Raw genomic sequence first — 13664 nt, forward strand, 5'->3', positions numbered from 1 at the left:
AAAAAGTAACTAGAGGGAAGAGGAGCATTGGGCCACTGGAGGTCTAAACCAACCCTAACATTAGTAGCCCATGTGCCACATGAAAAGAAGAGATGAGGAAACCAAGACGGCAGAGTCAGGACAGCAAAGTTAGTTATAGGAGAGTTTCCCAGCAATTTGAGAGTAAGAGAGAATTGGAGAAGATATAACATTCTTATTTTATCCAAGCACTAAAATAAGATTTGAATGTAATAATCTGAAATTTCTGTCTAATCTTTGAATGGAACACTGCAGCATGTACTATGCACAGGTCAATAACAGAGAATATACATAATGCCAAATTCTGAGGCCATAAGCATAAAAGGAACACACCTCTACCTAGCACTGACCACCCTACATGAACAGGGACTAAGATGAGGAAGAGGAGTAAAAAGGCAAGTCAAAAAAGACAGAAGCATCAGGTTCCAAGGAAGGAGCAAATAATGAAGGATCACATCGGATCAGGAACATTGCTGATTCAATCCGGTTTTAGGTCTCAAGGAAAGAAGCACATTCAGAGAGCAGAGGCCAGGGATACAGCTCGAATGTTAAAACAGTATGACTGACAGAGGTGGATTACTTGAAAACTTTCATCTTAAGACAAGGAGGAAGAGAAAGTGCAGATTCTATAGGATGTACTCTAGGAGGAAAAGAAGAAAATGTAAGGGATGGGAAATGCATCCAGGTAGTGGATTAAAAGGCAGGACTAATCACAGGGCAACAACCCATAAAGAGACAAAGAGCTGCCAGGTATCCAATAGATCCAGGCAGGAAGTAGCCAAGTAGTTGTAGTTGAAACCTTCGAGGTTCTACACCACCAAATGCATCTACCTCTTTCTTTAGGAGGCAAATCTTCTAAGAAGTCATCTGCAGTCCACAGCATCTGTCTCAGTGCAGAGAGGATAAAAACATCCTTTACTGGGTCCAGCTCCCACTCTGAGGTATAATTGCTAACCACCAAGATGTCAGAAAGAGAAAATCCAAATTCTCTTTGGACTGCCTCCAGCTATAATACATACAGTAATTAAAATCCCAAAATATCAAAATAGTGAAAAATATTTATGTCAATATAAATTATGAAAATAATAATAAAAAGTAGGAACTTGGTAATAATTTTGCTGTTGGAAAAAAAATGGAGACATGGTCCCATAAAGTACTTCTTAAAGAACTTCACATATCTAGTTCTAATATCATTGCTAATTTTCATTTGGAATACATACATTGGATTCAATACAAATTAGAAATGAGTGATAACTAAAAGCTATCTCTCTAGATAACTGTATTACTATAGTTCTATAGAAAGTATTATGAAATTGAGGTATTTCTAATATACTTACACTAGAGTCTACAATTTTTCTGTTCCTTTTAAAATATATTCTTAGGATAAGTCAATTTTATTAGACTAGTTTAATGTTTAATTCTTTCTCAGACTAGTTTATCCCTGGAGCCAGATTGCTTGGGTTCAAAATATGTCTCTGTCACTCCTTCGCACTGTAAATAAACATTGGCAAATGCTTTACTCTGTATGCTTTTGTTTTCTCGTCTGTAAAATGTGATAATGATAGTACCCATATCGTAAGACTGTTATAAGGATTGAATAAGAAAATCTATTACATATTAGTGCTCAACAAATATTACCTGTCATTGCATCCTCCCAACTGGTGTTCTCACATCCAGGGTCCTTTTTTATTCCAATCTATTCTGCACACAGTGGGAGATTAATTTTTGTGAAGTTTAACTTTGATCATACCGCTATTCTTTAAAAAAATTGCTATAATTCCCCATAACGTACCTCATTAAGTAAAATCACCTTATACCAATGTTCCTTTCTCCTTTTATCTCCCCCTACAAGGATCCAACCCAACACTAAACTGAGCTCCACGCTTCCCAAACATGCTGCCCTTTCCTCCATTAATATATTGACTTGTGCTGTCCTCGTGGCCTGAATTTGTTTTCTCTTTTTCTCTCTTCACTTTCTAAAATGCTTCCCCTTGAAAGCCATTTCCCAGTTAATGAAATCTTCCCCATCCCCTTTAACAGGATATGTGCCTTCTCTAAACTTGCACAGCACCTTATTTTTAGTCATTTCATAATATTTATCATACTCCATCATATCATATTCTCATCAAGTTTTTCTTATTTCACTTTCCCATCCCCTCACCTTCATCTATAAAATTTTAAGTTTCTTAGTGTAGGAAAATTGTTTTCATTATCTGTGTATCTGATTGGAGACTATCACACTGGCTCAATCTTAAAGGTAATCAATAAATATTTTTTGAATCGAACCTAATAGAATTAAATCGTAATGAATGGAATTTTGTCTTGTCAAAAGACAAACAACACAGTATAGCAACTATTTACATAGCATTTACATTGTATTAGGTATCATAAGTACTCTAGAGATGATTTAAAGCATACAGGAGGACGTATGGTTACATAGGTTATACGCAAATACTACCGCATTTTAGATCATGGACTTGAGCATCCATGAATTTTAGTATCAGCGGGAGGTCACCCCTAATCCGCCATTTTCCGACCCTTCCGGGAAAAATATTTAAATCAATTAGTTCCATTTTCAGAGGCTGGGGGTGATTTTGGAGGTGAGAAGTAATAAAATCGATAACTGGAACAGAAGAAGAACAAAACTGAAGAAGTTACTAGTATAAAACCCTCATAAATAAGTGCTATGGTCTGAATGTTTGTATCCGCTTAAAATTTATATGTTGAAATCTAATCACCAATGTGAGGGTAGTAGGAAGTGGGGCCTCTGGGAAATGATTAGATCACAGAGGCACAGCCCTCATGAATGGGATTAGTGCCCTTATAAAAGAGGTTCCCGGAACCTGCCTTTCCCTTCCACCATATGAGGACGCAGCTAGAAGATGCTGTCAATGAACAAAAAGCAGCTCTCACCAGACACTGAATCTATTAGCTCCTTGATCTTGGAATTCCCAGCCTGCAGAACTGTGAGAAATAAATTTCTACTGTTTAAAAGCTATCCAGTTTATGATATTCTGTTATAGGAGCCTGGACAAAGACAATAAGACAGTGTGTTATAAATGCAAAGAGAGGCAAATTAACCAATTGAGCAGAGTAGAATCCAAAGACAGACACACATACATTGTCACCTGACTAATGACAAACACAACATGAGAGTACAGTGAAGAAATGATGATTTATTCAATAGCTAGTTCTGGGTTAGCTGATAGGCATACAGGAAAAATTACTTTTGACCCATTCCTCATACCATACCTCCAAAGAAATTCCAGATTGATTGCAAATCTGTGAAAGATAAAACAATCATAATTTTTTTTTTTTTTATTTCAGGGTATTATGAGGGTACAAACATTATGGTTACACTTTAGGTCTTTGCCTCGCCCAAGCAAGGGTTGGAGGCATGCCCTTCCCCCCTGCAATGCTCCCCATGTCCTTTTAGTTGCGGGTTTACCCCCCTATCCCCCTAATCCCTGGACAGTATTGCTGCCATGTGATCACCCTAGTGTTGATCAGTTAGTACCAATTTGATGGCAAGTACAAGAGGAGCCCATTCTTCCGATCTTGTGGTGCCTCACTTTGGATAATGGGCTTAAGCTTAATCCAGGAAAGTATAAGAGGTTCTAGATCACTGCAGTTTCTTATGATTGAATAATATTCCATTGTATATATATATCAAATTTATAATTTTAGAAAAAATATATGAGAACATTTTCAGACTTTGGAGTAGGCAAAGAATTTTTAAATTGAAGGTAAAAAGTGCTAACTACATAATATGATAAAGTGAAAATATTATTATTAAGAACTTTTTATCAAAAGACACACCATTGGGAATAAAAATATATCTGACAAAGTTGAAGAAATTTTTAATTCATATATTCAACAGAGAACTAATATCCAGAATATTTAAGGACAACTAAAACTCAAGCTAGACAAACATTAGAAAATGGGTATTTTATAAATGGCTAATAATCGTATGCAAAAGTACTCAACTTTGTCAGTCGTCAGTAAAATGAAAATTAAAATTACAATGAGATACCACTATCTCCTACAAAACCGACTAAATTTAGAAGGGCCAACAAGTGTCAGCTAGAATGTGGCACAATGGAAATTCTTGTTGTGGAAGTATAAATTGGCACAACTACTTTAAAAATTGGTGAGAAATATCAATGAAAGCTGGACATATGGATACCTCATGATCCAGCAATCCCACTCCAACTTATTTATACTCATGCATATTCATCACAGGACATGTTTACAAGAATGTTAAAGCATCACTATTTGTAATAATCCCAAACTAAAAACTACTCAAATTAACAGTAGAAAATTATAGTATGGTATATTCACAAAATGGAATACTGTAGAACATTGAAAATAAATGAACCATATCTACATATAATATGTATAGATGAATCCCACAAACATCTTAAGTGAAGGAAGCCAGATGAAAAAAGAATATGTACTATATGATCCCATTATCAAAACATAGTCAAAACCTATTTGTGGTGTTAAAAATAAGTACAGTGGCTACCCTTGGCAGGGGTAGTGACTAGAAGCAGAGACAAGGGGAACTTTCTATATGCTAGTAATATTCTTATTCTTGACCTGGGTGCTGATTACATAGGTGTGTTCAATTTGTGATAATTCATTGAGCTATACTCTTACAATTTGTATTCTTTTCTGTATGTGCGTTATACTTTAAAAAGTTTTTTAAAAAGAGAGAAAAGGAAAGCAAACAAAAACAAACATCATTACATCAAAATAATGAATATGGTATAATTAACTTACAATTCAAGTATACTAGGTCTACGATTTTAAAAAGATAACTAGTTCTAGTTAAAGTCCTCATTTGGAATAAATGTTCTCTGGCCACAAGGGGGTCCTCTTGCTACATTCCTTTATTGGCATTGACAATATGTTTTCTGGATTCTCTTCCTGGTATGAAAAATAAATCTCTTTACTGATCATCTTTAAAAGGTTCAGCAAGGCACACTCTTCTGAAAATCTTCATCTGGAAACCTATATAATATAATATAAAAATCATGAAGCTTCTTTACAGTTACTCTGAAAATGGACATCCAATGAGTCCTGGTACATATTTCTCCAAAAACTGTTATCCAATTGATAGAAAGTTCATCCTAATTTAATATTTAAACCTACCCCTTATAATTTCTAGCCCTTGTTCTAGTTCTGCCTCTCGGGACCAGATTTCTCTGTTTTGGACAGAGTGCACACTCCTGTTAAGGCAACTGAGGAATTTTTACGAGCTATATCCTATCACAGACTGATTTTAAACTGACAGTTGGCTAACACCCATGGAGAGATGATTTTTTTCTTGATGTTGTGTTTAAACCATTTGTACAATCAGCATTGCATGACTCTCTTAATACTTATTAGTTTTTAATAAATTTAGATAGTCATTTCAATCTATCACAACAGTTGTTTTTTAACATCAGGATATTATGGGATTAAAAATGTTTTGGTTATATAAGTTGTTTTATACAGTTTGATTCAAAGTTATAAGTATATACATCACTAGTTAGTGTGCATTGTACCCATTAGGAGTGAATTTACCTATCCTCTCTACCCCACTCCCACCTTCTTTTTTCCTTTGAATTTTACTACCATATGTGCACATGAGTATTGATCACTTCATTCCAATTTAATAATGAGTACATGTGGTGTTTGTTTTTCCATTCCTGTGATACTTCACTTAGAAAGGTAGTCTCCAGTTCCATTCAGGTTGTTACAAAAAGTATAGGTTCTCCATTTTTTTATGGCTGAGTAATGTTCCATGGAATACATATACCATATTTTATTGATCCACTCATGTAGTGAGGGGCAGTGGGGCTGTTTCCACATCTTTCTGATTGTGTATTGTGCTGCTATAAACATTTGAGTGCAAGTGTCCTTTTTATAAAATGTCTTTTTTTTCATTGTATGAATACCCAGTAGTGGGATTCCTGGCTCAAATGGTATCTCTATCTTTAGTTCTTCAAGGTATCTCCATACTACTTTCCATAGAGGTTGTACTAGTTTGCAGTCCCACAAACAATGTATCAGTCTGCCTTTCTCCCCGCATCCAGGTCACCATCTGTTGTTTTGGGACTTTTTGATAAAAGCCATTCTCACTGGATTTAGGGGATATTTCATTGTGGTTTTCATTTGCATTTCCCTGATAATTAGAGATATTGAGCATTTTATCTTATGTTCATTGGCCACTAATGTATTTTCTTTTGAAAAGTTCTTATTCAGGTTTTTTGCCCACTTTTTAATGGTGTTGTTTGATGTTTTCTTGAATTCTTTATAGGTTCTGATTATCAGCCTTTTATCAGATGTATAGCATGCAAATATTTTCTACCATCCTGCAGGGTGTCTATTCACTTTATTGATTGTTTCCTTGGATATGTAGAAGCTTTTTAATTTAATCAGGTCCCATTCATTTATTTTTGCTGTTGTCGTGATTGCCTTTGGGTTCTTCTTCATAAATCCTTTGCATAGGCCAATATCTCTAAGAGTTTTTCCAAGTTCTTCTTCCAGAGTTCTTGTAGTTTCATTCCTTAGGTTTAAGTCTGTTACCCACGATGAATTAATTTTTGTGAGTGGTGAGAGGTGCAGATCCTGTTTTAGTCTTCTACATGTGGCTATCCAATTTTCCCACCACCATTTATTGAATAAGGATTCTTTTCTCCAGTGTATATTTTTGTCCACTTTGCCAAAGATCAGATGTCAATATGAAGACAGTTTTATTTCTGGGTTCTCTGTTCTGATCCATTGGTCTTTGTCTCTGTTCTTGTGCCAGTACCATGCTTTTTTGGTTACTATAGCTTGAAGTGGTATAGCTTGAAGTCTGGTAAGAAGATACCTCCTGATTTGTTCTTTTTGCTTAAGGTTGCTTTGGCTACTTGAGATCTTTCCTGGTTCCACACGAAGCATAGAATTATTTTTTCTAGATCTGCAAAAAAATGATGTTGGTATTTTAATGGGGATTACATTGAATCTGTAAATCACTTTGGGTAGTATAGACATTTTAACATGTTGATTTTGCCAATCCATGAGCATATGTTTTTCCATTTGTTTACATCCTCTGCAATTTCCTTCTTCAGGGTTTCATAGTTCTAACAGTAGAGGTCTTTCACCTCCTTGGTTAAATATATTGCTAAGTATTTTATTTTCTTTGTTACTATTGTGAAATGTATTGAGTCTTTAATTTGATTCTCAGTTTGACTATTGTTGGTGTATAGGAATGCTGCTGATTTATGTACACTCATTTTGTAACCTGAAACTGCTGAATTTATTTATCAATTCCAGTAGTCTCTTGGCAGAATCTTTGGGCTTTCCTAGATATAAGATCATATTGTCAGCAAAGTGCAATATTTTGACCTCTTCTTTCCCCATTTGGATACCCTTGATTTCCTTCTCTTGTCTGATTTCTCTGGCTAGGATTTCTAGCACTATGTTGAACAGAAGTGGTGACAGTGGGCAACCTTGTCTGGTTCCAATTCTAAGTGGGAATGCTTTCAATTTTTCCCCATTCAGTATGATAATGGCTATGGGTTTGTCATATATGGCTTTTATAATATTTAGGTATGTTCCATCTATGCCTATTTTGTTAAGAGTTTTTATCATAAAAGGGTGCTAAATTTTGTCAAATGCTTTTTCTGCATCTATTAAGAGGATCATATAGTGTTTGTTTTTATTTCTATTTATGTGGTGAAATCACATTTATAAATTTGCATATGTTGAACCATCCTTGTATCTCTGAGATGAAGCCCACTTAATCATGGTGGATTATTTTTTTGATGTTCAGCTGAATTTGGTTTGCTAGGATTTTATTAAGAATTTTTGCATCTATATTCACAAGGAATATTGGTCTATAGTTTTCTTTCTTTTTTTGTTGAGTCCTTTCCTGGCTTTGATATCAAGGTAATATTGGCGTCATAGAACAATGTTTTTTAATCTGCCTGTTATTAAACTAGATTCATAAGTCTTGTGTTATAAACAAATGTACTGAATGCCTCATACCTCATAAAGTACCCCTTGTATAATAGAAACTCACTTAATCTTGGCAAAATAACATATTCAGAAACATAGCAACTTGAATCCAAACAATTTAAAGTTAATTTACATTTCTCTGTCTTGTTCACATGTTTTACAATATTTTTTCTTTTAGTTTTTATTTTTGAAATCCATATATCTTATGTCTACAGCAGTATCCAAATCTTTAGGTCTAGAAAAACCTACTTACAAAGAGAACTAGATTATTCTGGCAGGCCCTAGTTTTGACTAATTTATGATAGTACCTGATGATCATTTCTTTCCTTCTTAGTTTGTCCATTCATTCATCCAATCATTCATTTACCAAACATATATGGAGTGTCTGCGAGAAGCTAGGCACTTTCTAAGAGCTAGGGATGTGGGCTCTGAATGTGACAGAAAAAGTTTCTGCCTTCATGGAGCTTTATTGTCAGTGGGAGAAAAAGGGAAAATAAACAAGAGAATAAATAAGTTAGCAAGATAATTTTACATAGCAAAAAAGTTCTGTTAAGATAATAAAAGCAAGCTTATGTGGTAGACAGTTACAGGGAAAAATGATACTTTAGATGGCATGGCCACGAAGGATTTCTTTGAGGAAGGATCATTTGAGTGAAGACCTGAATAAGGAGGAACTAGCCATGAAAATGACAAGAAAAAGAATTTTGGGAAGAGAAAACACCAACCAAAAGGAGCTTTTGAGACAGCAATAAGCATGATGAGGGAAAGGAGGAAGGCTAAAGGAATGTATAGGGAGCAACAGGGGAAGAATTATGGAATGAGGTAGGTGATGTTGGCAAAGACCAGATAAGGTGTGGCCTTAAAAGGCATTTTAAGGAGTTTGGGAGGGATTTTGCATGTAACTCCAAGTGTAATGGGAAGACACTGAAGCTTTTCAATGGAAGAATGATATGATCTGGTTGATAGATTTAAAAAATATTACTGTGCATGCTGGGAAGAAAACATATTACAAAGAAAGTGGGGGCAAAAGCAAATGGTAATCCAAGTGAGCTATGATATACTTGCCTAGAGTAATGGGGGTTAGGATAAAAATAAATGAAGAGATAGAAAAAATATTTTGTAGGTAAAGCCTGAAGAACTTGCTGGTGGTTTGTGTATGGGACTGGCAGGAAGAGAGAAACAAAGAACAACTAAATGTTTGGCTTAAGCAACTTTTTGTATGGAGGTGTCGTTTTCTGAACAAAGGAAAACTGAATAAATACCAGATTTGGCACAGGGACCCAAACATTCCATTTGGGATGTACAAAGTTAGATGCTAAACAATCAGGTAACATTTCTTAGGTGGCTGTTGAACATAGAAGAGTTTAGGAGCTCCTTATGAGTGACTCTTACTGCATGATTTGTTCATCCCATTTACCTTCCCCTCCCCTTTCTCTCCCTTTGAGCTGCTTTTTGAAAACTCCATCAGAATGCACATCCCAGGTTATATTTAGATAATGAGTAATCAGTCCTTCCTGTACCCCTACAACCTAACATGCTCCAAAACAGCCATTGCTTAAAATAGAGAAAGACCAGTTTAATTTCTACCTTACACATGGTGTACTTATCTCATTTCTCTCCCTAGAGAGTAGTAAGTTGTCAGGGATCAGGAACTATTTCTTGTCCATTTTTGCATTACCTGAACCAATCCAATATTTATGTAAAACAAATAAACTAAACAGAGATTATATAATCAAAATGTTATCATGTTTAAAAAAACACTTTTTAAGCCAGCTCAAAGAACAAAACTTTGACAATTTTTTTATAAGGCAGATACCCGTTGTTTGCCTGACTTACATTTGTTTTCTCCACTAATCTCATAAGTCAAGTAAAACCTAGTAGCCAAACCAGTTTGGTAAAAATAGATGCAGATTTACCTAAACTGAAATTAGACACTACTTAAATATCATTCTTACCAGATGACTTCACTTTCTGATTTAAAGAAAAATACTTCTGAAAATCCACATTTAAATTTTAGTCAGAATGTAAACTAATGAGAAGGGGAGAAAAGAGAGAGGAAGAGAGAGTCAAGAACAGAGAATGACACAGAGAGAGAGAGAGAGAGAGAGAGAGAAAGAGAGAGAGAGAGAAGAGGAAAGAGATTAGAGAAAAATATATTCCCATGTCTACATTTAGGTCTGCCAGTGTCCCAGTCCTTTCAGTCCTCTCAGGCTGCAATAACAAAATACCATAGAGTGGTGGCCTATAAACAACAGAAATTTATTTCTCAGTTCTGGAGGCTGAGAAGTCCAAGATCAATGTGTTGACAGATTCAATGTCTGGTGAGGGCCCACTTCCTCATAGACAGCTATGTTCTCACTCTAACCCCACAACGTGGAAGGATCCAGTGGCCTCTCTTGGGCCTCTTTTACAAAAGTGCTAATATAATTCATGAGGGCTCTGCTCCCATGACCTTGTCATTTCTCAAAGACCCTACCTCCTAACAACATCAATTTGGGGGTTAGGGTTTCAACATATAAGTTTGGGGAGAACATAAACTTTACTAAATAACAAATGTTGAAAGAATTATAAATAAAATTTTCTTTTCTTTCTTTAAAATGGTCATGAATTCATACAGTTCTTGAAATTAAAGAAAAGCATTCAGATTCTACCAGATCAGCAAATATGGCTCCCTACAAGTGTTCAAAAATTAAAAATAGGGACAAGATGGCAGACTAGAAGCAGCCCACACATGCCACTCTCAGCAAGAGGATCGAAAGTTGCAGGCAGATGCCTACCTGTGAATAGCTCCTCTTGGAAGGACCATTGTAAAACACTACAGAAACAATGAGGGACATTCAAAGTGAAGTAGAAGGTGATGGGGTGATTCATTTGGCAAGGTCAGATGGAACTTTGGGGGAGGCATCCACATATGGGGAAAATCAGGAGGAGGAACCCTGGGTCTCCGCGCTTCTCCTGCAGGCTCTGCGGCTGAGTTGTGACGGGGGGCCCACCACCACCACACACCTCTGGTCTAATAAGGGAGCTGCCTGGAGTCTGAGCAGCAACATTACACCAGAGAGCCAGCCCAGCAGGGATCCGGTGGCTACCCATCAGGGTTACTATGACTAATGCCATCCTGAGCTCTCAGGTACAGGACACTAGGTATGCCTGGTGCTCAGCTTTGTGACAGCTGCCTTCATATCACCCCTGCCTGGCTGGGGAGGAAGCAGGTTGAGCAGACAATGCCCCGGGCTGTGCCCTGTGACTGGGAGCCAATGACCCCTACCACCCTGCATGGGATCTGAGCAGAAGGGGCGCCTCAGACTCCACAGACACCACCTGAGAATCCTTGCAGTGACTACCTCCAAGGGACCCAGGTCAGGGGGCAAACTCTGGCCTCCTGGTGGCCCCAGACTGCAGCCCCACCTCACATGACCTCCAAATTGCTGCCCACCATGTGCAGCACAACCTCTGCAGTTCCTACACTGCTGGAGCCGTGGTCCACTAGCACAGCTCCACCTCCACAGTTTGCATGCTGCCAGAGCCAACATCCACCCCAGGCAGTTCCACCTCATGGTTCCAGCACTGCTTTCTGACCCATATCCCCTCTCACATGTCTCCTCTTCTGCCTCCAAACCATGACGCTGGCTTCCAAGACTTCCACTGGGCCTAAGCCTGTGGCTCCACTCCCAAGACTCCAGTGCTTTCTCTGCCCTGGGGCTCCTACATTTCCATAGGGCCCCAAGCTCTACCACCAAGGCTTCACTGCAGTTGCCAGGACCATGGTTCCACCCTGAAGTCTCTAGCACCACTCTCAGACCTCGAGACTCTGCCTAGCAAGCTCCAATGCTAATGCTGGATCCACGTCCTACCCTCGGAGGCTCCAGCACTGCCCTCAGCCCCCCTAAGCCTCTGCTCCTGTGGCTCCAGTGCTCCCGCCAGGCCTGCAAATCTGTCTCAGAGATTCCAGCACTGCACCTGGGCCCTGAGACTCTAGTCCCAAAGCTAGACTACTTCTGCTGGGCCCACAGAACCACCCTGAAGTCCAACACTACACCAAGGATCCTGCAGCCTAGAGCTGCCATTACACCTGGACCTGATTTGAGAAACAACTGCAGCCCAGACAACCACGACCACTACCTAGATGGAACAAAAGCATTTGACAAAATCCAGCACCCTTTCACGATAAAAACTCTCAACAAACTTGGCATAAAAGGAATGTACCTCAAAATTATAAATGCCATATATGACAAACCCATAGCCAACATCATACTGAATGGGGAAAAGTTGAAAGCCTTCACCTAAGAACTGGAACAAGACATGGGTGCCCACTTCACCACTTCCATTCGACATAGAACTGGAAGTCCTAGCCAGAGCAATTAGGCAAGAGAGAGAAATAAAGTACATTCATATTGGAAAAGAGAAGGTCAAATTATTGCTTTTCACTGATGATATGGTCTTGTATCTAGAAAATCCCAAAGACTCCACCAAAAGACTTCTAGAATTGATAAATAAATTGAGTGAAGTCTCAGGTTACAAAATCAATGTACAAAATCAGTAGCATTTCTATATACTAATAACAGTCAAGCTGAGAGTCAAATCAAAGACTCACTACCATTCACAATAGCTATAAAGAAAATAAAATACCTAGGAATATACTTAACCAAGGAGGTGAAAGTTCTCTACAAAGAGAACAATAAAACACTGATGAAAAAAATCACAGATGACACAAACAGATTAAAAAATATCTTATGCTCATGGATGAGTAGAATCAACATTGTTAAAATGTCCATACCACCAAAAGTGATTTACAGATTCAATGCAATCCCCATCAAAATACCAAAATCGTATTTCATGGATCTAGAAAAATTAATTCTACACTTTGTTTGGAAGCAGAAAAGAGCTCAAATGACCAAAGCAATCTTAAGTAAAAAGTACAAATCTGCAGGCATCACATTACCAGACTTCAAAGTATACTACAAGGTATAATAATCAAAACAGCACAGTAAGTGTACCAAAATGGAGGCATAGCCCAATAAAACACAGCAGAGAACCCAAATATAAAACCATCTACTTACAACCAACTGATCTTTGACAAAGCAGACAAGAACATACACTGGGGGAAAGAATCCCTTTTCAATAAATGGTGCTGGAAAAATTGGATAGCCACATGCAGAAGAATGAAACAGGATCCCTATCTTTTACTACTTACAAAAATTAATTCAAGATGGATAAAATATTTAAATGTAAGGCACAAAGCCATAAAAATTCTAGAAGAAAATGGAGGAAAAATTCTTCTAGATACCTGCCTAGGCGAAGAATTTATGACTAAGACACCAAATGCAACTACAGTAACAACAAATATAAATAAATGGGGTTTGGTTAAATTAAAAATAAAAAACTTCTGCACAGGGAGTAAATAATCAACAGAGCAAATAGACAACCTACAAAATGGGAGAAAATATTCGCAAACTATACATCCAATAAAGGGCTAATATCCAAAATTTACAAAGAACTCAAACACATCAGCAAGAAAAAACAACCCAATTTAAAAGTGAGCAAAAGACATGAACAGAAGCTTCTCAAAAGAAGATAGGCAAATGGCCAACAAATATATAAAGAAATTCTCAAAATCACTAACCATCAGGGAAATGCAAATTAAAACCACAATGAGA

Source organism: Propithecus coquereli, unplaced genomic scaffold (assembly GCF_000956105.1).
Source record: "Propithecus coquereli isolate 6110/MARCELLA unplaced genomic scaffold, Pcoq_1.0 Scaffold7, whole genome shotgun sequence".
NCBI lineage: Eukaryota > Metazoa > Chordata > Mammalia > Primates > Indriidae > Propithecus > Propithecus coquereli.